At 40.3% G+C, this 27,108-nt stretch overlaps 5 long non-coding RNA genes across 22 annotated transcripts; all 5 read left to right on the forward strand.

Moving 5' to 3' along the window:
• The first annotated feature begins 2,633 nt into the window (after positions 1 to 2,633).
• On the forward strand, positions 2,634 to 12,165 carry LOC116583445. Of its 8 annotated transcripts, none has more exons than XR_004282741.1 (13): positions 2,634 to 3,287; positions 3,611 to 3,732; positions 3,950 to 4,181; positions 4,287 to 4,325; positions 5,136 to 7,024; positions 7,242 to 7,356; positions 7,889 to 8,013; positions 8,399 to 10,867; positions 11,243 to 11,306; positions 11,412 to 11,442; positions 11,712 to 11,775; positions 11,868 to 12,002; positions 12,121 to 12,165. It is a non-coding gene; the product is annotated as an uncharacterized LOC116583445 (long non-coding RNA). The 8 variants fall into 8 exon arrangements; XR_004282736.1 differs by having other exon boundaries at positions 11,891 to 12,002; XR_004282738.1 differs by having other exon boundaries at positions 8,399 to 10,002; positions 10,109 to 10,867; positions 11,243 to 11,775; positions 11,891 to 12,002.
• Positions 12,166 to 12,390: 225 nt separating this feature from the next.
• On the forward strand, positions 12,391 to 16,529 carry LOC116583444. Of its 6 annotated transcripts, none has more exons than XR_004282733.1 (7): positions 12,391 to 12,961; positions 13,207 to 13,338; positions 13,444 to 15,230; positions 15,534 to 15,605; positions 15,713 to 15,775; positions 16,218 to 16,286; positions 16,496 to 16,529. It is a non-coding gene; the product is annotated as an uncharacterized LOC116583444 (long non-coding RNA). The 6 variants fall into 6 exon arrangements; XR_004282734.1 differs by lacking the exon at positions 16,496 to 16,529 and having other exon boundaries at positions 13,444 to 14,460; positions 14,613 to 14,664; positions 15,107 to 15,230; positions 15,713 to 16,475; XR_004282730.1 differs by having other exon boundaries at positions 15,713 to 16,286.
• A 66-nt stretch (positions 16,530 to 16,595) lies between these two features.
• LOC116583526 lies at positions 16,596 to 17,283 on the forward strand. The gene is made up of 3 exons (XR_004282763.1): positions 16,596 to 16,687; positions 16,918 to 17,088; positions 17,200 to 17,283. It is a non-coding gene; the product is annotated as an uncharacterized LOC116583526 (long non-coding RNA).
• Positions 17,284 to 18,485: 1,202 nt separating this feature from the next.
• LOC116583524 lies at positions 18,486 to 22,493 on the forward strand. 6 transcript variants are annotated; one of them, XR_004282757.1, is made up of 3 exons: positions 18,486 to 18,571; positions 18,963 to 21,324; positions 21,439 to 22,493. It is a non-coding gene; the product is annotated as an uncharacterized LOC116583524 (long non-coding RNA). The 6 variants fall into 6 exon arrangements; XR_004282762.1 differs by having other exon boundaries at positions 18,488 to 21,324; positions 21,439 to 21,623; positions 21,957 to 22,493; XR_004282758.1 differs by having other exon boundaries at positions 18,488 to 20,441; positions 20,765 to 21,324.
• An 80-nt stretch (positions 22,494 to 22,573) lies between these two features.
• On the forward strand, positions 22,574 to 24,679 carry LOC116582876. The gene is made up of 3 exons (XR_004282543.1): positions 22,574 to 23,323; positions 23,642 to 23,701; positions 24,464 to 24,679. It is a non-coding gene; the product is annotated as an uncharacterized LOC116582876 (long non-coding RNA).
• The last annotated feature ends 2,429 nt before the right edge of the window (positions 24,680 to 27,108 follow it).

A 27,108-nucleotide genomic window follows, 5' to 3' on the forward strand; every position in this document is an offset into this window, starting at 1 on the left:
ATGTATGTTTATATATATAGAAGAGACTGAGGGATAAAGAGGTATTCAGGTTATCCTACTAGACTGCCTACTACTACTGCCAAACACTACTGACCAGGAGATTTCTACAAGCACTTGGTAAAAAAATGATAGCATCTCTAACAATGTCAGCTTTGAAGTTCTACCAAGATTGAGGTAGTGTTGAAACTTCCTTGATAATGAAGGTAGCCAAGATTATTTGTAGGAGTCATGGTAGAACAAGTCATATTTTTTTTCTTGGTGGGGGGCAGCGTGAAGCCCAACACGGGGCTCGAACTCACCACCTTGAGATCAAGTCCTAAGCTGGGATCAAGAGTCAGATGTTTAACGGGCTGACCCACCCAGTCACCCCAAACAAGTTTGTGTGTATGTGTGTGTTTTAAGATATATTTATCTTGAGAGAGAGAGAGAGAGAAGGAGTGGAAGGGCAAAGGGAGAGAAGGAAACTCAAGCAGATTCCACACCGAGTGCAGAGCCTGATATGGGGCCTGATCCCACAACCCAGAGATCTTGACCTGAGTGAAATCAAGAGTCAGACACCCAACCGACTGAGCCACCAAGGCGCCCCACTAGTTGTGTTCTTAAACATAACCACTGCATGTGTTTTTCAGGTTCGAGTTAAGGAATCACAGTGAATCTATCATTGGTCATTATTCAGCAGCGCTAGTAACCAGGTAAGTGATAAAGTGGTTCTTACTACAGTGCAGACTGTGCGATCTTCAGTATCTAGCTAAGGAATGTGTCCTTAACACATGTGTGGTGTTTTTTGCAGGTATCCTACTAAGGTCTTTGCTGATAGAGGTAGGATGTGACGGGACATACACTCATTAGAGACTTTTGGTTATTTTCAGACATCTAGGTAATTAACGTTCCCAAGACTCTTCTAAAACCTTGTTTGGGGGCATCTTTACAGTTAGGAGTTTTATTTGTCCTGAACAATACTAGCAAGCATGAGTCTTAACTATCTTCTTGTTTAGAGATAATGTGTTTTTTTTTTTTAAAGATTTTATTTATTTATCAGAGAGAGAGAGGGAAGAGAGCGAGCACAGGCAGACAGAACGGCAGGCAGAGGCAGAGGGAGAAGCAGGCTTCCTGCTGAGCAAGGAGCCCGATGTGGGACTCGATCCCAGGACGCTGGGATCGTGACCTGAGCCGAAGGCAGCTGCTTAACCAACTGAGCCACCCAGGCGTCCCGAGATAATGTGTTTTTTATACAGAGTGGTGACAGATAGGCAAGAAACCACGGAATTTTTGCAGCTATAGCTTCAAGAAAGGAAGGTATCTCATATGAGGGTTTAACCTCAGAGTTCTTCAGTAATTCAGGTGACCTTGATGAGTTATAAAATGATACAACGGGCCAAGGGAATTCTGTGTGTGTCTAGGTAGTGTATACTGAACACTTTGCTCAGCTTGTTTTTCAGGTTCCTATTAATACAATGACTGTAAGTAGTGAAGGAGACACGTAGCACATAGTGAGGTAAGAGATGTGGGACAAAACCACAAACAGACCATCTGATCTTCACACACTTAGGTAAGTGATGGTGGGGTCCTTAACACTTTTCATTACCATGATTTTGTTGCAGGTATTCAGGTAAGAAATGATAGAGTCCTTACCAATTCTAATAACCATGAGTTTATACTTTGCACATTATAGAGAAAATCTGTGTTTAATCGTGTACATATTGAGGCGTTGATCTCATCTGGACCCACAGGGTTTTTCCAGGTATCCAGTCAAGTCATGTTAGTCTCTGCTGACAGTGCTGTTGACCTTGAATTGGTGCGAATATGCTGGTGGAGCTGATGTGTTCCATAATAATGGACATGAACAAGGATGGGTGCAGGTGTCTTAGTAGAACTAATTGTATCTTAAACTCATTTGTATGTGTTTCTTCAGGTTCCTGTTCTCTCTCCCAAATAAATAAATAAAATCTTAAAAAAAAAAAACTATTATAAGAAAACAAGGTGAGCTTAAAATGGTTTTTAACACAGCCTTGCTGGCAACCAGGTAAGTGTTAAAGTGAATCCTACTACAATAAAGACCATCTGAACTTGAGTATCTAGTAAGTGAGGATGATGTCCTTAACATTTCTGTTAATGTGTATTATTTTTTTAAATTTTTATGGGTATCAGGTTAAGATTTTTACTAATATGTAGGTATGAGATGATATGATATTGACTAATTAAAGACCTTCTATTTCTTTAGATTATTTGGTTTAGAAAGAGATTATGAATGGGGGGGAGGGGTAGAGGGAGAGGGAGAATCTCAAACACAGGGCCTGAGGCGTTCAGAGCCAGACTCGGGGCTCAATATCATGACCCCAAGATCATGACCTGAGCCGAAATCAACTAACATTTAACCAACTGAGCCACCAAGGTGACCCAGACCTTTATTTCTTTATTATTTATTGGAAGATTTTTAAAAATATACTTTATTTATTTGAGAGAGAGAGGATGTGTGCGTGAGCAGGGGGGAGGGGCAGAGGGAGGGGGAGAAAAAGACTCCCTGCTGAGCAGGGAACTGACATGGAACTTGATCCCAGGACCCCAGGATCATGACCCAAGCCAAAGGCAGCTGCTTAAAACTGAGCTACCTAGGTGCCCCCTTTTTAAAAGATTTTATTTTTAAGTAATCTCTGCACCCAACATGGGGCGCAAACTTACAACCGCGAGACCGAGAGTCATGCTCCGCCAACTGAGTCAGCTAGGCGCCCCTAAAGACTTTTCCATATTCAGATATCTACAAATTTATCATTTCAAGTCTCTTGAATTTACTTTGCTTTTGGTATGTATTTCTTTAAGAGTTTAATTTGTCCCTTATAATATTGATAGGAATAAGATTTTTTTTGGTATTCTTGTTTAGAGATAATGTATACCTAACATAGTGGTGATAGACGGATTTGCAGATATCCAGGTAATTAATCATATTGTCCTTCACTACCTCATTGACTATGAAATTATCACAGGTATACCATGAAAAGAGGAAGGTGTCTCTTCAAGGGACCAAGGGAATTTACAGGTATAGCGGTAGAATAAGATAGGCACCAAAAATATTTTCTATAGTGGTTTTTTTTTTTTCAGTCTCCTATCAGTACATCACAGTGAGCCCATCAATGGCAGTTACCGTAGGACATTGCTGATGTCACAGTAAGTGATGATGTGGGCCTAAGTCACAGTACAGACCATCTGATCTTCAGATAGCTTGGTAAGTCATGATGGTATCCCTAACACTTGCTACTTGCTATTACCATGACTTCGTTGCAAGTATTCAGGTAAGAAATGGTAGATTCCTAACTAATTCTTGAAACCATGAGTTTTCAGCTTTTAGAAAAAACTCTTGTTTAACTCTGAGTGATGAGGGATTACACATATCAGGTTTTGGTCATTATATCTCAACCACAGTACTTACCATGGAAATTTTGTAGGTGTCCTGTAAAAGCTGTATTACCTGACAATGCTCTTGACCTTGGAGAGCTACAGGTATTCAGGCAGGGTTGATGCTTTCGTAATGATGGGAATGACCAAGCTTATTCATAAGTGTTGTGTTAGAGTGAGCTGTGTCCTTTTTACACATATATCATAATGTGTTTTTTAGGTTCCTGTCAAGATATGATGATGAACCTAACACTAGTCATTCTCTGTGGACATTTCTGTTGCCCACGTAAGGGATGATGTTCACCTTCACCATTTCAAATCATCTGATCTTCACGTACCTAGGTAAGTGTTATTGATCGACTAAACTTGTTTGCCATGTTTTTTTTCAGATGATCAGGTAAGAAATGATAGTGATTTTACCAGTTGTAGTAACCAGGCTATTGTGTTTCTATTTCAGAGAAAATGTATGTTTAGTCATGTGAGTATTGGGCAAATTATGCCATGAATACCCATAATCACGGAGTGGTGTGATACGGTCATAATGTTGGTGTTTTCACAGGTGAGCAGGGAAGAGATGATGGCATATCTGTTTGGCATGGACCTTGAAGTGTTGCCACAATCCAGAAAGATCCGATGGGTCCTGCAGTAATGGCAATGAACACTGCAAATAGTATTTCTAGTCGCAAAGGAAGGTCTCTAGACATGTTTTTTACAGAGTGTTGTTTAAATTACCATCGAGAGGTCATGGTAAATTTCAAAGTGATCATTGCTGGGACTTTGCGTATGTTCAGGTAAGTGATGATATGGGCCTTCTGCTCCCTACAAATTGATTTTCAGATATTTAGGTAAGTGTAGGTGGTGTTTCTAACTGTTCTGTCGCAATGTTTCCATTGCAGGTTTCCAGTTAAGAAATGATACTGTCCCAACCAATGCTAGTAAGTATATGCCGTTTTTATTTTTTTTTAACTTAGATACAGTGTGTATTTAATGTTAGTAGTGATAAAGGTCTATGCAGGTCTAGGTAACTTCTACTGCTGTCGCACATCAAACATTGGCCATGACATTTCTACAAGTTAGTGCATCTAACAATGGTGTTGACCTTAAAGTTATGCCAAAATACATGTCCTTTTATGCTTCCGCTAATGATGGAAGTGACCAAGATTATTTGCAAATGTACTATTTCTGCGGCTAGACAAGTTGTATCCTGTAACAACACATTTGCCGAGCGTGTTTCTCAAGGTTCTGTGCAGTCATGACATCACAGTGAAGCAGACAGTGGTTGTCAGGGGGAGCTTGCTGGTAACTAGACACGTGATGAAGTGGGTCTTCTCTCAGTATGGAAATCTGAGTTTCAGCTATCTGGGTGGGTGAGGATGATGTCTCTAACAGTACACCATACTTTTTTGGTAAGTTTCCTGTTAAGCTCTTCACTAGTTTACAGATACGAGATGATATGACATTAACTCATTAGATACATTCACTTTTTATCTTAAAAAAAGTTTGTCTGGCCCTCTGAGTGTCTAAGGATAGCACATATCCAGCTGTTTATCACGCTGTTTTCCGTCATAGTACTACCCATGGGTTTTCTGTCGGTGTCCAGTGAAGTAAGGCTGATTTTATCTGACATCAGTGTTGATCTTTGTTTACTGAAAATACCCAGGTAGAGCTGGTGTGTCCCATAATGATGGAGTGATCAGCTTATTTGCAGATACCTTGCTAGAAAAAAGTTGTTTCCTTTAACATAGATCTCATCATGTCTGGACAGCAGCCTGAAAAAGACATCACTGTGCACCTAGCATTGATGGCAATGGCAGACATTGCTGGTAAGTTTCCCGGGAAGTGAGGCTGTGGCCCTAAATCACAGCACAGGCCATCTGATCTCCAGATAGGTAAGTGATGACGGTGTCCCTAAGAGTTGTTACCATGATTTCTTTGCAGATGTTCAGGTAGGAATTGATAGTCCTTACTAATTATAGAAACCATGAGTTTTACTTTTTACATTTTAGGAAAGATTTTTGTTTAACCTTGTGAGTGATGAGGGATTGCCATATCGAGGTAATTAACATTGTGTCCTCAACCACAGCAATAACCAACAATTTTGGAGGTGTCCCATGGAGAAATATTGTCTTATCTGGTGATGATTTTGACCTTGGAAATACTATAAGTGTTTAGGTATAGTTGATATGTCTCAGAATGATAAAGTGACCAAGGTTATTTACAGGTGTCCTGGTAGAACAAGTTGTGTCCCTTTACACGTAGATCATGTGTTTTTCAGGTTCCTGTCAAAAGACTTCAATGAATCTGATGATGGTCGGTAAAGGGGGTACGTTTCTGGTATCCAGATATCTGATGAGGTGTACTTTCACTACATCAGACCCTCTGCTCTTCATGAGTCTTTTTCCATTAAATTTTGTTGATTACTTGAATTTGTTTTACCATGTGGGGTTTTTTTTTTTTTTTTAAGGCATTCAGGCAGAAATGATAGCATTTTTACCAATTCTAGCAAACCTATTATCCAAGTTTTTTGTGTTTTAGAGGAAATTTGCATAAAACCATGTGAATATTCAGCAATTCATGGGTATTCATGGAATAAATGGTTGCAGATCCCACAAGTTACCATGGTGTTTTTGTAGGTAATCAAAACATGCTGGCAATGGCATAGACCGTGGAGTACTGAAAGATCCCATGTAGAGTTGATGGATCCTACAATGATGTAAGTGCACAAGATTATTTCCATGACCTGGTAGAGAGGGTATCCTATAGACCCATTTGTCACTGTATGTTATTCAAGTTCCTGTCAAGAAATCCTGGTGAACCCCATAATGATCAATAATAGGACTTTGCTTTCATCCAGGTAAGTGATGATGTGGGCCTCAAGCTCCCTAGAAACAATCTAACCATCTGATAGGTGGGTAAGTGTGGATGGATTTCCCAGCTTCTTTATGACTATGTTTTTGTTTTTGTTTTTATAGGTATTCAGGTAAGAAATTATAGAGTAGGCTAGTAACCATGCTAGTAATTATTTAAAGTTTAGATGGTGACCGAGGGATATGCAGGTGTCCAGGTAAGTTATCCTCCTGTTCCACACCACAGTGTTGAGAGAGAAATTTTTTACAGGGACTCAGGAGATGATGCCTTCTCTAACAATGGAGTTGACCTTGAAGTTCTAGTTATGCCAAGAACCAAGTAGTGTTGATAGGTTTTCTAATGATGGAAATAACCAGTGTTAATTATATGTATTCTTTTTTCCCCCAGGTGAAAAACTTTTTCTTTTTTTTAGGTGTATAAACTATTAACAGATAGGCCTACAGATTTATTTCTTCCACAGTGTGGCCGTGGCAGCCTGTGGTGTTGGTGCACTGGCCTTGGACGCGAAGTCCCCAGAAGTGACACAGCCCTCGGGGGGCCTGAATCTTCTTCAGTCACTCCAGGTCTTCACAAAGTTTGTTGTCCAGACCATTGGCCAGGACCTGGTTATATTTTCCATCCTTCATGTCCTTTCGTCTGTCTGAAGCCAGCCTGGGGTCTTACATTGGCATAGATGCTGCGTAATGGTGATCGCACATTCCCCCTCATCCTCGGGGAGCTCTCCTGTCCTCTTGGGGAGATCGATGTCTGCTTTCCTCAACACCATGTGAGCATATCTTCACCCCCCCACCCTTAATTGCAGTGATGGCAAAGGCTCTTTTCTGTCTCCCATCGATATCGATGTTGAATACTCACAGAATGTGCTGGAACTTCTCAGGGATCACTAGAGATGTAGCAGCAGCCCCGGTGGGAGCATGTAGGCCTCCTGTGGAAGAGCAAAACAACTTTTGTCTTAAACGTACTTGTCAATTTTGTTTTTTCAGGTTATGGTAGTTAGTCCTGTTACAGTCCCATTAATGGGACCCTGCTCGTAACCTGGTATGTGATTTTGTGGATGTTACACCATACTTGAGATCACCTATTCTTCAGATGTCTTAGGTAAGTGAGGATGGTGTCCTGAAAACAGTTAGCATTTTTTTTCTGTACGTATCATGCTAAAGCTTCTGCTGTTGTACAGGTATGAGATGACAGTGCATTAACCCATTAGACCTTCGTATTTTTCAGATACATATGTAATTAATGATGACTTAAGTAGTCTTATATTACCCGTATTTCTGGCTTGTATGTAGTAAGATTAATTCGTCCCTAACAATATGAGTAAGCACAATATTTTACTGTATTCCTGTTCAGAGGTTGTGTTTTGTACACATCTACTGATAGAATATCTGGATACCTGCCTATCCTTTTATCATATTGTCCATCTTCACAATATTAAACATGGAATTTTTACACGTATCTCTTTAAGAGGGGAAGGTCTCTCTTAACCAGGGTTTAGTCTTGGACTGCTAAAAGTATTCACATGGTGTTGATGAGCCTCAAAGAGATGTCCTTGACCAATGGAAACTGCAGTAGACCAGACCAGGTAGAACAAAGCATGTACTGAACACATTTTCCACACTGTGTTTTTCAGGCTTATGTGAAGACCTCATGATTAATAGGCTTCCCTCTCACATTTAATGAGGCATATAGGGATATTGAGGAAAGGGATAATGTGGGCCTAAAGCACAGCGTACTCTTTCTGATCCTACTATGTAGGTAAGTGATTGTGTCCCTGACACTTCCTGTTACTATGATTTTGTTGCTGGTATTCAGGTAAGAAATGGTAGAGTCCTTACCAACTCTAGTGGCCTTGACTTTATACTTTTTATATTTTAGAGATAACATGTTTAACTCTGTGAGTGCTGACATTTGATTGTATCTATGATTGTCAAGAAGTTCCCGTGCCAGCAGTAACCACAGTATTTTTGCAGGAGTCCAGTTAAAACATTGTAGTCTCTTCTGACAAAGGTGTTGACCTGAATTAATACAAGTATCAAAGTAGAGTTGACATGCTCCATGATAATGCAAATGAAAAGGATTATTAGCAGGAGTTCTGGTAGAACAAGTTGTGTAAACACATTTTTCCTGTGTTTCTCTTCAGGCTCTTGTCAAGAAAACCCAGTGAACCTAACAATGTTCATTAATGGAACCTTGCTCTTAACCTGGTAAGTGATGACGTGGGTTCTACCACTATCCAGACCCTCTGCTCTCCAAAAGGAAAGTAGGCGAAGGTGGTGTCGCGACCGTTGGTGTTACTGAGTTTGTTTGCAGATATCCTGTTATGGTCTCTGTTAGTATACAGGTATGAGATGATATGACATCTTATTAGAGACATTCTTATTTCCAGGCATCTATATAATTAATGTTTGAGACTCTTACATTTATGTTATTTTGGGACGTATTCTGTTAAGAAATTAATGTGCCCCTAGTAACACTAGTAAGAATGTGATTTTCTGTATTCTTGTTTAGAGATACTATGTATTTAACAGTTGGAGTGACAGAGGGATCCAGGTATTCTGTCCCGTAATCTATCACAGCATTATTGACGCTGGAATTTTTGTAGGTATCCATCAAGAGAGAAAGGTATGTCCTCAGCTTTTACCTGAGAGTTCCTTCCACAAGTAACCAAGAGAAATTGCAGGTGTAGCGGAAGAAGGATTTATTCTCCACGATATGGTTTTCAGGCTCAGGTCAGAACATGATAAGCCCATTATTGGTATATAACATGGGACATTGCTGGTGTCAAGGTCAGTGATGAAGTGGACCTAAACCACAGCACAGGCCATCTGACTTTCATATACAGAGAAGTAAGTAATATTCACTTGCCTAAACTTTTGGTTGCCATATTTTTCTCACTTGCCGTTCGTTTGTTTAGGTATTTAAGTTTAGAGATGATAGTATCCTTGTCAATACCAGTAACCATGTACCTTTCTTTATTTCAGAGAAAATGTGTTTAGCCCTGGAAGTTTTGAGTGATTTATGGGTATCCATATAATGGTTACAAACTTCTGTGTCATGGTAGCAATGGTGTGTTACTTGACAGCAGTTAGGAGGTGACGGTATTTTTAACAGTGGTGCAGAACTTGGAGTACTGCAGGTATCCCGGCAGAGAGGAGGGTATTTGCAGGTGTCCTGGTGGGAAATATGTGTTTGTAGACACACTTGTCACAGTGTGGTTTTCAGGTTCCTGTCAAGAGATCATGATGACCTTCATAATGATTTTTATCAGCGACAGTGCTCGTGTTGCGGTAAGTGATGATATGCCCCAAGCATCCCCACAGACCTTCTGATCTGGAGATTTCCAGGTAAGTTTGATAGCATCACTAACATTAGTGTACCCGTGGTTTCGTTTTGGGTTTTTTTGAGTAGGTATTCAGGTAAAAAATCATCTCAAACAATGCTAGTAAGCATTAGCTCTTACAGGATGAAAGTTCCGTCGGTGGAGCACGTGACTCTTGATCTCGGGTTGTAAGTTCAAGCCCTGCACTGGCTTAGAGCTTCCTTTAAAAAAAGATTATTTAACACCCCCACTGAGTTTATATATATAATGTGTGTCTAACATCAGTAGTGACTGAGACCCGAGTGCAGGTTAGTCATCTAGGTTCCACACCACAGTTATTACCATAAGATTTTTCCAGGTGGCCAGTCAAGAGGTGAAGATGTCTCCGGTATCCATGTTGACCTTGAAGTTCTGCCATGATCCAGGTGACGTTGATGGTTCCCGTAGTGACAGAATGGACCAAAATTACCTATAGATACCCTGCCAGGATGAGTTGTTGCCTTATACACATTCGCCGTCCCTCTTTTTTAGGATCCTGTCGAGTAGTCAATCCGAACAGAAGAATGGTTATTAGCAAAATCTTGTCAGGAACCAGTTAAGTGCTAAAGAGAGTTTTACCTATGGGTAAGAGCATCTCATCCTCAGATGATCAAGGCAAGTGAGAATGATGTGTCTCACATTTGTATTACCATCTTTCTGCAGATAAACTATTAAGGTTCTCCTAGTAACCAGGTCTCAGATGCTGTGACCTTAACTCCAGGAGACATTACTTTCAGAAATCTGTGTGATGAATGATATTGTTCAGGTCCTAACAGTAACCTGGTGAGAGGCCTGTATGCAGTTAAGCAATTAAGTTGTCCCTAACAATTAGTATGCCTGAGAATGTATGACTGTTATTTATGATGGTTTCGGACTGATCGAGGAACTTTCACATTCCCAGGTCCTTTATCGTATTGTCTATCACTGTGTTACCAACCACAGGATTTCTGCAGGCACTCCTTCAGGAGAGGAAGATTGCTCTTCCTTGGGGCTGACCTTGGAGTTTCGCAAGTATATTCAGACCTTATTGATGGGTCCTGAGGTAACACAAAAGGCCAGGAGAGTTCGCAGCTGTCTGTAAGAATGAACTCGTACCAAACGCATTTGCCACAGTGTGTTTTTCAGCTTCCTGTCAAGACATCACGATGAACCCAGCCATAGACATTAGCGAGGAGCATTATGGCAGGACACAGATAGGAGAGGCTGGGGTCCTAAAGCACAGGACAGGCCATCTCATCTCCACATAGCTAGGTAAGTGATGATACAATTTCTTGTCACCATTCTGTTTTTGCAGGTGTTGAAGTAAGAGATGATGTCGCCCTTACCAGTAATAAAAACAGTGTATTTTCACTTTTATATTTACAGATAATGTAGAACCCTGTTAGCATTAAGGGATTACACTCATACAGGTGATCGTCATGGAGCTCACACCCGGTTGTAACCACAGAATCTGGCAGGTATCCAGTCAAGAATGATGGCGTCTCCTGACAGTGGTGTTGCCCTGAGTAATGGAAGTTGCTAGGTAGAGTTGATGTGTTCCATGGTAATGGGAGTGAAAAGGTTATGTTTAGGTTTCCCCTTGGAATAATTTGCATCTCAAACACATCGTTGCTTGTGCGTTTTCAGGTTCTTGTCAGGAGAACACAGTGAACCTCACCGTGGTTGGTAACAGATCCTTACTAGTAACCAGGTAAGTGCTACCGTGGGTCTTAACCATACAGACTGATCTAATCTTCAATGTCTAGGTAAATGAGAATGGCATCCCTAACACTTGTGTTACTGTGTTTATCCGCAGATATCCTCTTAAGATCTTTCCTAGTACACAGGTATACGATAATGCGACGTTAGCTTACTAGAACATTCTAATTTTTAGATACCTATGCATTAATATGTTGATGATTCTAATATTGACATTGTTTGGGCATGTATTCTGTTAAGAAATTAATGTATTTCTCTAATACTGGTAAGAATGAGAGTTGTGTCCTTGTTTGGAGCTACTGTGTTTTCAAAACCAGTGGTGATGGAAGGATGTGCCAATACCCAGTAATGTGTCCTGTTGTCCATCTCAGCATTATTGACCCTGGCTTTTTTGTAGGGATCCCTTCCAAGAGGAACCAGTCACTTTCTAGCTTCAATCTTGGAGCTCTGCAAGTACCCAGGTAGTGTGGATGGATCCCAAAACAATACAAATGTCCAGGGAATTTGCGGGTATATGGTTTAAATGAAATGTAAACAGGAAAATTTTGCATAGTGTGTTTTCTCGATACATTTCAGGATGTCATGGTGAGTGTCTCCATGGTAGTTGATGGAGGACATTGGTGGTGCGAGGTAAGTGATGATGTGAGCCTGCGCCCCAGCATGGACCATCAGATTTTCACACACACGGGTAAGTGATTGTGTGTCCTCACACTTCCTGTTACCATGATTTTTTTGGCACGTGTTTAGGAAAGAAATGATGGTTTTCCCAACTCTAGAAAACATGAGTTTTCACTTTTTTATTCCAGGGAAGTCTATGTTGAACACTGTGAGTGTTGAGGGATTGCATATATATAAGTATTTCTGTTCTATTTCCCTCCATAGTGCTATCTATATGATATTGAGAAGTGTCCAAACACTGGTGGTTTTCTGACATTGGTGCTAATTTTTAATGTCAAGTACCCAGCTAGAGTTACTTTGTTCCATAATGATGAAGTTAACAATGTTATTTGCAGGTATCATGGCAGAAAAAGTTGCTTCCATTAACACAAATTTCATGATGTGTTTTCCAGGTTCCGGTCAGGACCTCACAGTGAACTTAGCATTTGTCATTCATGGGGGCAGGGACTTTGCTGGTGTGCAGGTAAGGGAGGCTGTGGCCCTACACCACGGCACAAGCCATCTGATCTCCAAATAGGTAAGTGATTATGGTGTCTCTAAGAGTTATCATGATTTCTTTGCAAGTATTCAGGTTGGAATTGATAGTCCTTACCAATTCTGGAAATGTTGAGGTTTTTACTTTTTGTATTTTAGAAAAGGTGTTTGTTTAACCCTGTGAGTGTTGGGGGATTGCCATATCCATATCATGATGTTCCCAACCTTGGTAGTAACCATGGGAATTTTGCAGGTGTCCTCTAAAGAAATGTTGTCTTACCTAACCACAATGGCCTTGACCTTGGAGTACTGCAAGCATTGAGGTACAGTTGACGTTCTCCTAATAGTGGAAGTGACCAAAGTTATTTGCAGGTGTTCTGTTTACAGCAAGTCATATCCCTTTACACATATATCATCATATTATTTTGTCAGGTTTCTTCAAGATCATGAAGCACTTAACAGTGGTCATTAATGGGGGACATTTCTTATATCCAGGTAAGTGGTGGTGTGTATCTTTACCACATCAGACCCTCTGATCTATGTGTGTGTGTGTGTGTGTGTGTGTGTGTATAAGTAATGTGTAAGATGTCGATTGCCTTAGCTTTTTTTTACCATGAGATTCTTTTAAGGTGTGCTGGTGAGAAATGATAATGTTTTACCCATTCTAACAATCATGCTATCCTACTGGTAGCTATTTTAGAGAAATTGTCTGTTTGTTTAACCATGTGAGTGTTGATCAGTTTGCGGGTGTTCCTGTAATGATCATGGAGCCGTCCATCACACTAGAAACTATGGTATTTTTGCTGATAACCATTCAAGAGACGGTGGTGTTTCTAACAGTGGTGTAGGTGGTGGAGCACTGCAAAATCCAGGTAGAGCTGATGGGTCCTGCAATGATGGAACTGAACAAGGTTATTTGCAGGGTCCTGAAAGGAAAAGTGTGTCCGTAATCACCTTTGTCATAATGTGATTTTCAGGTTGCTGTCAAGAAATCATGGTAAGCCTCACCATGACTGTTAACAGAACTTTGGTTGCATCCAGGTAAGTGATGATATGAGCCTAAAGCATCTTACAAACAATCTGATCTTCAAATACTTAGATTAGTGTGGATGGTCTTAACATTTGCGATAGCATGTTTTTCTGCATGTGTCCAGTTAAGAAATGAAACTGTTCCAACTGATATTAGTCGTAACCATTAGCCCTTAGTACTATAAAGTTTCTATTCAATGGGCATTTAAACTTAGTAGTGATGGAGGCAGATACAGGTGTCTAGGGAAGGTACCCTACTGTTCCACCCCACATTATTGTCCATGAGATCCCTACAGATACTCAAGAAGGTGATGTCTCTCATAATGGTGTTAATCTTGAAGTTCTGCCAATATCCAGGTAGTGATGATGGTTTCCAATAATGGCAGTAACCAAAATTATTTGTAAGTATATTTTCCCCCCCAGGTAAAGTAAGTTGTATCCTTCAACACACTTGTTGTATTTTTTAAGGTTCCAGCCATTATGACATCACAGTGAAACAAATGATGGTCCTTGACGGGACCTTGCCAGTAACCAGTTATGTGATAGACTGGTTTTACCAAAACATAGATCCAGCTGATCTTTGGGTATTTAGGTGAGTGAGGATGGTGTCCCTAACACAGTGTTACTGTGCTTTTTGCTGGGATCCCATTAAGTTCTTTGCTAGTATAAAAACATGAGATGACGCGACAATAAATCATTAGAGATTTCTTATCTTCAGATACATAAGCAATTAATGTTTTCTAGACCTTTATATTAATCTTCTTGGCATACGAACTGTTCAGAAATCAATTTGTCCCTAACAATACTAGCCTGAGCTTTTACTGTCTCCTTGTTCAGAGATAACATGTGTTTATACGCCCATACCAATCGACCTATATAGTCCGTTATCCAGGTAATTTATCATATGTTCCATATTTGTGATAATGACTGTGGTATCTTTGCAGGTATCCCCTCAAGAGATGAAGGTAAATCTAACTACAGTTTAACCTTTTGAGTTCTACATATTGCCCAGTAATGTGGAAAGGGGCCACAAAATAATGCACTGACCAAGAGAACTTGCAGTTACCCAGGTCGAATAAAATGTGTGTGGAACAAGTTTTCTATGCTGTGTTTTCAGGTTCATGTTAAGACATCAGTCACCGTACAGGAAGTGCACAGCAGGTACGGAGGTAAGTGAGGATGACCCACAGTGCAGAACATCTGCTCCTGTATGTAATGTAGGTAAGGGATGGTGTCTAATACCTCTCGTTACTATGATTTCATTGCAGGTATCCAGGTAAGAAATGATAGTCCTTACCAAATCTAGTGACCATGACTTTACACTTTTTACATTTTAGAGATAACATGTTTAACCCTGTGAGTGTTGAGAGTTGACCGTATCCGTAATTGTCAAGTTCCCACTCCAGTCGTGACTACAGTGTTTTTGCAGGAATCCAGTTAAGACACGATGGCTTTCTTCTGACCAAGGTGTTGACCTGAATTAATGCAAGTGTCAGGGTAGAATCAGTGTGTTATGTGTTCCGTAATAATGGAAGTGAAAAGGATTATTATCAGGTGTTCTGGTAGAAGAAGTCGTGTCCTTAAACACACTTTTCCTGTGTGTTTCTTCAGTTTCCTTTCAAGAAAACATAGTCAGCCTAACAATGGTTGTTAACAGAACCTTGCCCTTGACCAGGTACATGATAAAAGTGAATCTGGTCCCACTGCAAACCATCTGATCTTCAGCATGAAGCAGGTGAGGATGATGTCTGTAATACTTGTGCTACCTGTTTGTTTGCATGTATCTTGTTCTGCTCTTTGCTGGAATATCTATGTGACATTAACCTACTAGACACATTTTTACTTTCAGATAGCTATGTAATTAATGTTCAAGACTCATATTTATCTTATTTTGGCACGTATACAATGAAGACATTAGTTTGACCCTAATAATACTAATAAAAATTAGATTTTTCATAATCTTCTTTAGAGATAGTATCTAATCCAAATAATTTGTTTTATACCATCGTCGTGTTCTTGACCTTGGGAATTTTTTCAGGTATCCTTTCAAGAGAAGTAGATGTCCCTTCCCAGGATTTGACCTTGGAGTTCTGCAAGTCAAAGTATCCAGGTAGTCCCCATGGGTCCTGAAATGATGCATGTGACCAGGGGAATTTGCAAGGGTGGAAGTAGAATCATTCCTGTACCAAAAACATGTTCCATGGTGTGTATTTTCAGGTTAATATCAAGACCTCACAGTGGAGTTTATCAGGAATAGTGTGGGACACTGCTGGTATGGGGGTAAGTGATCCTGTGGGTCGAAACCACAGCATATGCCATCTGGCCTTTGGGTACCTAAGTAAGTGATGAGTGTCCTTACATTCCTTGTTACCATGAATTTTTTTTTTTTTTTTTTGAAGGTGTGAGGTAAGGAATGATAGAGTCCTCACCAGCTCCAGAGACCATATTTCTCCACTTTTCTGTATTTCTGGAAATGTTCATTTTTAACCCTATGAGTGTTGAGGGACTGCTATACACAGGTCTTTATCATGATACTCTCTGTGGTAGTATTCTCCATAGGATACTTACAGGTGACCAGTCATAGAATGACCGTTTTATCTGTATTAACTTTGGATTATTTTAAGTATCCCATAGAGCTGATGTGTCTCGTAATGATGAAGTGAATGTTATTTGTAGGTTTCCTGATAGGAAAAAGTCATGTCCTTTAAACACACATTCACAGTGTCTTTCCAGTTAAGAAGTCATGGTGAACCTGACACTGCTCTTCCCCGGGAATGTTCCTGGTATGCAGGTAAGTGATGATGTGGGCCTCACCCAGACCTTCTACTCTCCATATAGCTGGCTAAGTGATTACATTTGTAATCAGTTGTTACCATTTTTCTTTGCAGGTATTCAGCTAGGAAATGATAGTCCTTATCAGTTCTAGAAACCAAGTACTTTTTTTTCTTTCTACATTTTAGAGAAACTTTTTTTAAAAGATTTTATTTATTTATTTGACAGAGAGAGAAAGAGAGAGACCACAAGCAGGCAGAGAGGCAGGCAGAGGGAGAGAGGGAAGCAGACTCCCCACTGAGCAGAGAGCCCGATGTGGGCCTCGATCCCAAGACCCCAAGACCATGACCTGAGCCGAAGGCAGAAGCTTAACCCACTGAGCCACTCAGGCGCCCCTAGAGAAACTTTTATGTTATCCTGGTGAGTAATGAGAGATTGCCGCATTCAGGTAATTACCATAATCTTCCTAACCCTAGCAGTAGCCATGGAAATTCTGCAGGTGTTTCCTAATGAAATGTCATATATGATAACAGTCTTGACCTTGGAGTACTATAGATATTCAGATGGAGTTGATGTTCTCATAAGGTAATTAATTTGAGGTGTCTTGCTACAGGTTCTATTTTTTTACACATATATCTTGTGCTTTTCAGATTCCTGTCAAGAGATCAAGGTGAAATTAATGGTTAACGGGGGACATTGCTGGTATCCAGATGAGCGATGTTTATCTTCACCACATGAGACCAACTGACATTCACATACCTAGTTAAGTGATAATGAAGGACTACACTTGTTCTACTATGTGATTTAGTTCAGCTTTTCAGGTAAGTAATGATAGTGTTTTTGTCAATTCTAGAAGTCATGTTATCCTACTGTTTTATATTTTTGAGAAAATTTCTTTTTATTTTTATTAATTTTAATTTATTTTTAACCAGGAGACACTTGTGGGTCTGCACATAACGACGATGGAATTGTACAACTGCTGATTGTACAACTGCACAACATTAACCAGGGTCCCTCTGCAGGTGAGCAGGGAAGAGATGATGGTGTTTCTGACAATGGCATAGACTTTGGAGCACTGCGGGAATCCAGGTGGAGTTAGATGTTGGGTTCTGCAGCGATGGTAGTGACGAAGGCTACTCGCAGGCACCTGGCAGCAAAGGTGTCCCGGTAGATACTTTTTCTACAAGTGTTTGTCATGGTAAAGTGAAGTCATGGTAAATATCCTAATGATCAATAATAAGACTTTGCTTGTGTCTCGGTAAGTAATGACGCGGGCCTCTGGAACCCTAAATGCAGTCTGGTCTTCAGTTATGTAGGGAAGGATGGACAGTGTGCCTAACTTTTCTGTTTTTATGCAGGGATTCAGTGAAGAAATGCTGTTGTCCCAAGGATAGCCCTAATGTTTTTGAGAGTTCACCTATCATGTGTGCTTAACCTGAGCGATGACCGAAGGACATGAAGTTGTGCACTAAGTCATCCTCCTGTTCCACACCGTGCTTTTGACCAGGAGACTTCTACAGGTGCTTGAAGATGGTCCATCTCTAACACTGATGTTGATGTTGAAGTTCTGAAGGAACCGGGTAGTGTTGGTGATTCACTTAATGATGTGACTATAACATGATTGGCTGGTACCTTTTTTTGTTTCGTTTTTGATTCACGTTGAACAAACTGTCATTTAGCCCCTAAACACTTGTTTTTGAAAGGTTCCAGAAGCCATGATGTCATAGTGAACCTCACCACAGTTGTGCGTTGGACCTCGATAGTAAGCAGGTATGTAAGTACAGATCATTTGATCTTCACCTATCTAGGGAAATGAGGATGGGGTCTCTCAACACAATGTTACCATGTTTTTTGCAGGCATCCTGTTAAGGCCTTTGCCTCCAGTGTATGGGTAGGAGATGTTGTGTCAGTCCCTCATTAGAGACATTCTCAATCTTAGGATCTACAAAATGAATGTTTCTGAGACACATTCACCTAGTTTTTGTCATCATATAGTTAAGAAATTAACTTGTCCCTAGTAATACTAGAAAGAGTGAGATTTGTCTATTCTTCATTAAATAACACATATTAATACTAATGAAAGATGGTTATGCAGGTTTTCATGTAACTTATTATATCGTCCTTTACAGTGTTACTGACAAAGGGGTTGTTGCAGGCACCCTTCCAAGAGAGGAAGGTGTCTCCTCTTACGGTTTGACCTTGGCGTTCTGCAAACAAGTATCCAGGTACTGTGGATGGATCCCAAAATGATACAAGTGACAAGGGACTTTGAAGGTGTGGAAGTGAAATAAGACATTTATTACGGTATGTTTTTCAAGTTCACATCAACACATTAATGGTAAACCTATCAATGGTAGTTAACATTGGACATTGTTGTATGGAGGTGGGTGATGCTTGGACCTACAGATATTTAATATCTGTTTAGTAGTCAGATATTAATTGATATTAAATCATATTTAATAATCAGATATTTACATAGGTGATGTGTTTCTCACGTTTCTTATTATCATGACTCTTTTGCACGTAGTCAGGTAAGAAATCATAGAAACCTTATAAATTCTAGCGACCATATTATCCTACTGTTTTACATGTTAGAAAAAATTATGTTTGACCATGTGATTGTTGAGCAATTTACAGATATCCACATAATTACGACTGAGCTGTGAGTTACAGGAATAACCTTGGTATTTTTCAGGAGAGCAGTCAAGAGATGATGACGTCTCTAACAATGGCACCTATCTTAGGGTACTTCAAGGTTCCAGGGAGAGCTGATGAGTTCTGCGGTGATGGCAGTGAACAAGGCTTTTTTGGGGGTCCAGCTGTAGAAAGTGTGACTGTAGATGTATTTGCCACAAAGTGTTTTCCAGGTTCCTGTCAAGAGATCACAGTGAACCTCCTAATGATCATTAAAGGGACATTGCTTGAATCAGGTAAGCGCTGCTCTGTGCCCCAAGCTCCCTACAGACCACCTGATCTTCAGATCTTAGAGTCAGTGGGGTTCTTAACATTTGTGTTACCATGGTGGGTTTGTTTTTTTTTCTTTTGCGATTACTCAGTTATGTTTTCCCAACATAATAAGTCTTGCCCAACATAACCAATAAGTCTTTATTATTTTAGAGTTTAGATATACTGTATATTTAACCTTAGTAGCCACTGAGGGATAGGTGGGTGTCCCAGTAACTTACTCCTCTGTTCCACACCATGGTACTTACAATGAGATTTCTCTAGGTAGTCAGGAAAGAGACGACGGTTTCTCTAACTCTGGTGTTTACCTTTAACCTCTGCGAGGATCCCAGGAGTCTTGGTGGTTCCTGCAGCGATGGAGGTGATCAAGATTATTTGCAGGAATTTTTTTTTATTTTTGTATATAAAACATGTTTTGTCCTTCAACACACTTGTCCATCATGTCCTCAGGTTCCAGCAGTCATGAGATCACAGTGAACCTGACAATGGTCCTTAACAGGACCTTACCGGTAACCAAGTAAGTGAAAAAGTCGGTCTTAGCTCAATACAGACCATCTGATCTTCAGATATCTGAGTGATTGAGTGTGGTTTCCGAGACACCATGTCACCTAGTGGTTTCGCAATTGTCCCCGTGAAGGCCTTTCCTGGTACACAGGTATGAGAACATGCGGCATTACCGCCTTAGAGAGCTGCTTGATTTTCATATGTGAATGTGGCTTTCAACACTAAGGTAACTGTGATTTTGACATCTTTGCAGCTCAGAAATTGACCCAACTAGTGCTAGTAAGTATGAGACTTTACTGGTTTCTTGTTCCAAGATTGTATGTTTCCTACAGCCCGGGGGGTTGGAAGGCAGAGACCTGCTCATTCCTCATACTGTCCCTCACCACGTGACTGCCCAGGGCCGTTTTGCAGGTAGCCCTTCAGGAGAGGAAGGTATCTCTCATTAGGATAAAACGTCAGTGTCCTGCAGGTATCCAGGTAACACTGATGAACTGCAGATGATACAGTTGACTGAGGAATTTGCTGGTGTCCCACTAGAATGAGCCGTGGACCAAGCACATTTTCCACTATTTTTTCCCAGGTTCATGTGAAGACCTCACTATGAGCCTGTCGCTGGTAGTTAATGTCGTACTCATGTCAGATGCTGGAGTACGTGATGACGTGGGTCTACACCATGGCACAGGTCACATGATCTTCATACACAGAGGTGAGTGATTACAGTGGCTCTAACACCTGGGTTAGCATACATTTTTGCAGCTCTCCCTCTCGGGCCTTGACAGTACACCGTGTATGCGTGCTGTAGCATGAACTCATTATAGACGTCCTTGCGCCAGACTCCTACTTCCCCCATTTTGGGCAAGTACAAGTTCCATTAATTGGACCCTCCTAGTACTAGCCAAGTAGGAGTTTTTATTGTTCTCTTGTACGGTGATAAAGTGTATTTCTCACTCACAGTGGCAGACAAATGGTAAACATCCAGGTTCTTTATTATATTGTTGTAACTGCATTATTACTGTGGGATATTTGCAGGTGTGCCTCCAAGAGAGGAAGGTAAACCTTACTGGAGTTTAACCTCAGTGTTCTGGGAGTGTCCAGGTAATGTTCATGGGTTCCCAAATGGTACAGGTGACAAGGGGATTTGCAAGTGCACAGGGAGAAGAACGAGATGTGTACCAAACACATAAACCACAACACGTTTTCCAGCACATGTGGAGAGATCCCCTGAGCCTAGCCATAGCCATGAATGGGGCTGGGGGACATTGCTCGTATCGAGGTAAGTGATACACTAGACTGAAACCACAAATGTTTAGGTAAGTTGGTAACATGTGCTGACACTTCTTATTATCATGATTTTGTTGCAGGGATTCAGGTAAGAAATAAAAACCCTTACCAATTCTAGAGACTATACATTTTTACTTTTTACATTTTAGATAAAATTTATGTTAATTAATACCATATATGTTAAGAGATCATAGGTATGTAGGTATTTGTCATGGTTTTCCCTGCCACAGTACTACCCATATGATTTTTTACAGGTGTGCAGTCAAGAAATGATGGTTTTCTGACATTGGTGTTGACCTGGGAGTACTGTAAGTATCCAGAGTTGGTATGTGTCATAATGATGAAGTGACCCAGGTCATTTGCAGGTGTCCTGGTAGAAAAAGTTGTGTCCTTAAACTTATGTTTTATAACATTTTTTTCAGATTCCTGTCAAGAGATCATAGTGAACCTAATACGGGTCATTAATGGGGGCAGGGATGTTGCTGGTATGCAGGTAAGGGAAGCTGTGGGCCTAAACCACGGGAAAGGCCATCCAATCTCCAGAGAATTTGGTAAGTATTGGCAGTGGCCCGAACATTGATACCATGATTTCTTCAGGGGCATTCAGGTAAGAAATGGTATAGATCCCTTGCCCATATAGAAACCATGTATTTTCATTTTCTATGTTTTAAAGACAATTTTTGTTTATCTCTGAGTGTTAGAGTAGTATCATAGCTAGGCAATTAAGATGATGTTTCCTACCACAGTAGTGACCATGGGAATTTTGCCAGTGTCCTGTTAGGAAATGTTGTCTCACCTGACTGTGATCTTGACCTTGGAGTATACAAAGATTCTGGTATAGTTAATGTTTTTCAATGATGAAAATGATAAAGACTTTTAGGAGATGTCCTGGTAGAACAAGTTGTATTCTTTTATACATATATCATAATGTGTTTTTCAGGTTCATGTGCTAAGCTCATGATGAACCTAATGGTTATTAACAGGTGACAGTTCTGGTATCCAGGTAAGAGATGGTACACACCTTCATCACATCACAGAACAGCCAGTCGTCACATACTGACATAAGTGATGTTCATTCTTGTTTGACCATGGGCTTTTCTTTTTCTTTTTGCTAGGTTTTCAGGTAAGAAATGATCATGTTTGACCAGTTGTAGAAACCGTGTTATCCTACTGCTTTATATTTTAGAAAAAAAAAGTTGTTTAACCATGTGAGTATTGAGCAGTTTGCAAATATCTATGTAATTACTGTTAGTAGTGTGGTTTGGGTTTATTTTTGTTGTTTGTGTGTGTGTGTGTGTGTGTGTGTGTGTGTGTGTGTTTGCTTTCTTACAGGTGAACATTCAAGAGGTGATGGCATTTCTGACAGCGAGGTAGGCCTGTCTGTGATTCTAGGTAGATTGAATGAGTCATGGGATGCCTGGATGGTTGAGTCATTTAAGCATCTGCTTTTGCCTTCAGGTCATGATCCCAGGGTCCTGGGATCGAGCCCCACATCGGCTCCTTGCTCAATGGGGAGCCTGCTTCTCCTTCTGCCTGCCACTCCCTCTGCTTGTGCTCGTGCACGTGCTCTCTCTCTGACAAATAAATAAAATCTTAAAAAAAAAAAAAAAGAAAGATTCAGAGAGTCCTGCAGTGACGCTGGTGACAAGGTTATTATCAGGGTCCAGGTAATAAAGGTGTGTCATAGCACATCTACCAAAATGTGTTCTTCAGGTTACTGGTAAGATACCATGGTAATCCTCATAATGATCGTTAAAGGGATTTTGTTTGAATCCAGGTAAGTGATGATGATAGCCTTTTCCATGCTCTAGACCATCTAATATTTGGATAGCTGAGTAAGTATGGATGGTATTCCTAACCTTGTATTGCTGGGGGTTTTTGCAGGTATTCAGGTAAGAAATGCTATTGTCAATCAATGCTAGTAAGCATTAGCCCTTATTGTAAAGTTTAGATATAATGTTTGTATAACATCAGTGATAATCAGAGATTACATAAGTGTCCAGGTAAGTTAGCATTTTGCTCATATCCTCATTCTTGAGCTGGCTTCTTACAGTTATCTTGTCAAGACAGTGTTGTGTCTCTAACTGGGGGGTTGACCTTGTACTTCCGCAAGTTTCTAGGTAGATTTGATAGACCTCATGAATTTGATGGGATTTTTCAGATGTTCAGATAATACATGTATTCCTAACGCAGTTTTTACCATGAAATTTTATAGAAATACACTCAAAAGATGATGGAAGGCCTTCAAGAAAATATACCAGGAAAATCCCAGATTAAATACTATGGTCGTGATGAGCACCGGGTGATGTATGAAATTGTTGAATTGCCATATTGTATACCTGAAACTAGTATAACACTGTATGTTTACTGGAATTAAAATTTAAAAATATTATAAGGGGATTCAAAAACAATCCTAGGGAAAAATGACCTACTCAAGTCATATAATAATATTTTTAGTTTCTAATAGTTGCCTGTGGAAAAAAAGTCTTGCTCGAAATTCATAAAATGAGAAAAATGTACTCCATGTGAATGAATAAGTTGAACTTGTGCTAGTAAGGAAATAAAATGGAATGAATGAATACTATTGTTATTTGAACCATCATCTCTTGATTTGTGTTTTTGCAGGTACCCACTCAGGAGGAGAAAAGTGTCTTTATTCAAGGTCTTCTCGCTGGATTTTTGCAGGTATCTGGATACATTTTACGGTTCCTTTTAGGTGTGCAGTGCTCATTCGATTTTCAGGTGTCCAGCTTTGGGCACTATCATTAAACACTGTTCTCCAGTTAAGAGATTGTTGAGAACCTCTGTATGGTATTGAAGGCAAAATTTTGTTCGCACTAAGTACAAGATAATGGTGTTTATACCAGAGTTAGAGCTCATGAGACTTTGCACATATCCAGGTAGACTGTGTTGGTTTTCTGAAGCCAACCTAGTGACCATGTTTATTTGCAAGTATTTGTAAGTTGTAGGCAGTGATCAGGGAAATTTTGCAGATATCCTGTCACACTATGATGGTATCTGTAACTAAGGTGTTTTTCTTGGAAATCTGTAGATGTCCAGGTAAGAGTTGTTGGTGTCCCTAATCAGGAGAATAACTGTGGGATTTTGCAGTTACCTAAACAAGGGATGACGTGTCCCTACCACGATCTTGATCCTGCACCTTGCTAGATACTCAGATCGGAGATGGTATTTGTCTGAATATATTTGTGACCGAGGGGCTTTTACCCATACGCAGGCAGATGATGACTATGTCTGTAACTATAGGGCTGACTTTGGAGTTTTACATGTATCTAGGTAAGAGCTAATCTATCCCTTACCCTGCTAGTGGCCTTGGAATATTTTAGTCTAGACAAAGAGTGGTGTGTCCTTAACCATATTAATTACCATGAGATTCTGCAGGTATCCAGGTAAGATGTCATATATCTACAACATAATACTTCTCTTCAGGTGTTTTAGATATTCTGAGAAGAGATGATGGTGTCCCGAACAACACTAATGACCGTAGTAGGATTCTGCACATAGCCAGTGAACAGACGATGGCATCTCTATCAACATTGTTGTCTATGGAAATGAAAGAAATAGAATGTTTCTTTTTGATTACCTATATAATTTGTTAAAAGAATTTTAATGTTCAATGACTATTAAATATTATTCATGATCATATTTTCTTATATCCATTTAATTTATCCCTAATGACATTTGCACCAGGAATCTTGTGCCCACATTTATGAAATGTGTTAATATCCTGGAGCCATCAATAACGACAGACTTCATATGAAATGTGGTTATTCCTAAAGAAAACTGGCCTAAAAACCCAATTCTTAATTAAAGGGTTGGGGGAACCAAGGAAGAAGAATACGGGTGTACATACTGTGGGCAAAAAACATCTGTACTCTCCCCCTCCTGATATGATTAGGCAGTAGATAATATGTTAGGAAAATACATGAAACATGATAGAGATTAATGGGGAACTTGAATATCTCTTATGTAAATATTCAATTATTAATTTATTTAGCTTATATCTTTGACACATAGGAAATGAGAGCTGGATAAGAATTTAATGATCAGGGGCGCCTGGGTGGCTCAGTGGGTTAAAGCCTCTGCCTTCGGCTTAGGTCATGATCCCAGGGTCCTGGAATCGAGCCCCACATCGGGCTCTCTGCTCAGCAGGAAGCCTGCTTCCTCCTCTCTCTCTGCCTGCCTCTCTGCCTACTTGTGATCTCTGTCTGTCAAATAAATAAAATCTTAAAAAAAAAAAAAAAAGAATTTAATGATCATTTAGCCCAACGCCACCATGAGTGAGAGAGCCCTGAGTATAGAGAGGTTCATCAAGGTCACACAGCTGTCTAGTTGTGATGTGCCCTTTCCAGTATCCTGTTTTCTCAATTTGAAAACCCGAGATCAATTAAAAATCAGTAGGGCATGGGGTGCCTGGATGGCTCAGTGGGTTAAGCCTCTGCCTTTGGCTCAGGTCATGATCCCAGGGTCCTGGGATCAAGCCCCGCATCGGGCTCTCTGCTCAGCGGGGAGCCTGCTTCCCCCTCTCTCTCTGCCTGCCTCTCTGCCTACTTGTGATCTTTGTCTGTCAGATAAATAAAAATCTTAAAAAAAAAAATCAGTAATGCAAGTGCTTGTTCAAATCAATATAGCTCAGGAAATTCACTTCCAATTGCCCAGATTATTCAACATACACTTAGATTTTTTTGTTCATATATTCAGTATAAAACTCTCTTTGGCCCCGGGTCTCTGTCCCAAATCCCTAGCCACAAATGCCTCCTATGAAGGGAAGCAACCAAGTCTGAATTTCAGTTCAGCCAAGTGCGATCCCCGTGAACTTCTGTCCTCTGATATCCTCGTTCTGGGGCCCATTTACAGCCACTGTTCTCTGCATTTCAACACCATCGGACGTAATGTCAGAGCAAGACCCAGTAGGTATAATTCCATAGGAAAAGAGAAGTAAAGGGTTTAATCTGCAACAGTAGATGATGAAAGTGATGGAGAAAGAAAATTAAATGAGGATGAACAAACTTGACAAGATGCCTTCACCCCGGGCCATGTCTATAGCAGGCACTCAGTATTTTTTTAAGTAAATGAATGCTTCTGGAGAGTCTGGATGATTGTGGATCAGCCCATCCAACCAACACTTTTTCTTCTAGTTCCTGAAGGCAAGAATGTGAGTGTGACTGAGGTTCTGCCATCCAATGCAGTGGTCCACTTAACGGTGACTGGAAGTAAGCAAGCAGGTAGACGGGCAAGGAGTGGACAGCCATTTTACTGGCCTGGATTGCGGCGGGCCCCCGTGGTTCAGGACAGATGTGTTTCAGGAGCTTGGAATTCATAAAACAGGTAAGCCAAAAAAAGCTGGAGATCCAGCTCAGGATCCAATGTGCTGTTTAAGGAAATATTCTTCCGTCTTCCCATTTTTTTTTTCTTTTAGTTTGAAAATTTTACAGACCGTATTGTCACAGATAAGAGGTTGAAGAAGGAAAAACTCAACCATTATACCGCCATTAAAACACATACAGAACCAAGGAAAATTATGTGTTTATCAGTCAACATCCATATTAGTACATCTAACATAGTTACCATACGGTTGATATAATTTGGGGAAATTTCTTTCTCTTAAAATTGTAAATATATATGCACATATTTTAGTATCTAGAAAATTACAAAAATGACCAGGCAAAATTAAGCATGTAAATCCATGCACATAGAAGTCCTTCATTCAACACCAGTGGTAGGGGCACTTCCCCGGTCCGGGATCAACAGTGAAGAAGCCAGACAACATCCATGCCCTAAGGAAGATTCCATTTCCTGGTATGTGACAATTCCAGTGATTCATACATCTGGAGGCCCTGTTAGTTCAGCATTTCGTTGTCCCAGCATAATTATTAATAGCTCTTGCGCTCAAGGGTGACTCAGTTTGGACAATACATTAAATGGACACCCTGGATATAATAATATACAAGTGAACACTAACTTTAATCAGAGTAGTAGGTGCTATAAAAACAAGGTAAGCTGATACTATTTGGGGAACGGGTCTTTTTGAGTGGTCAGGGCAGTCCTCTCTGAAGAGAGCTAAAAAGAAAGAA

The sequence above is a fragment of the Mustela erminea genome, chromosome X, assembly GCF_009829155.1.
Source record: "Mustela erminea isolate mMusErm1 chromosome X, mMusErm1.Pri, whole genome shotgun sequence".
NCBI lineage: Eukaryota > Metazoa > Chordata > Mammalia > Carnivora > Mustelidae > Mustela > Mustela erminea.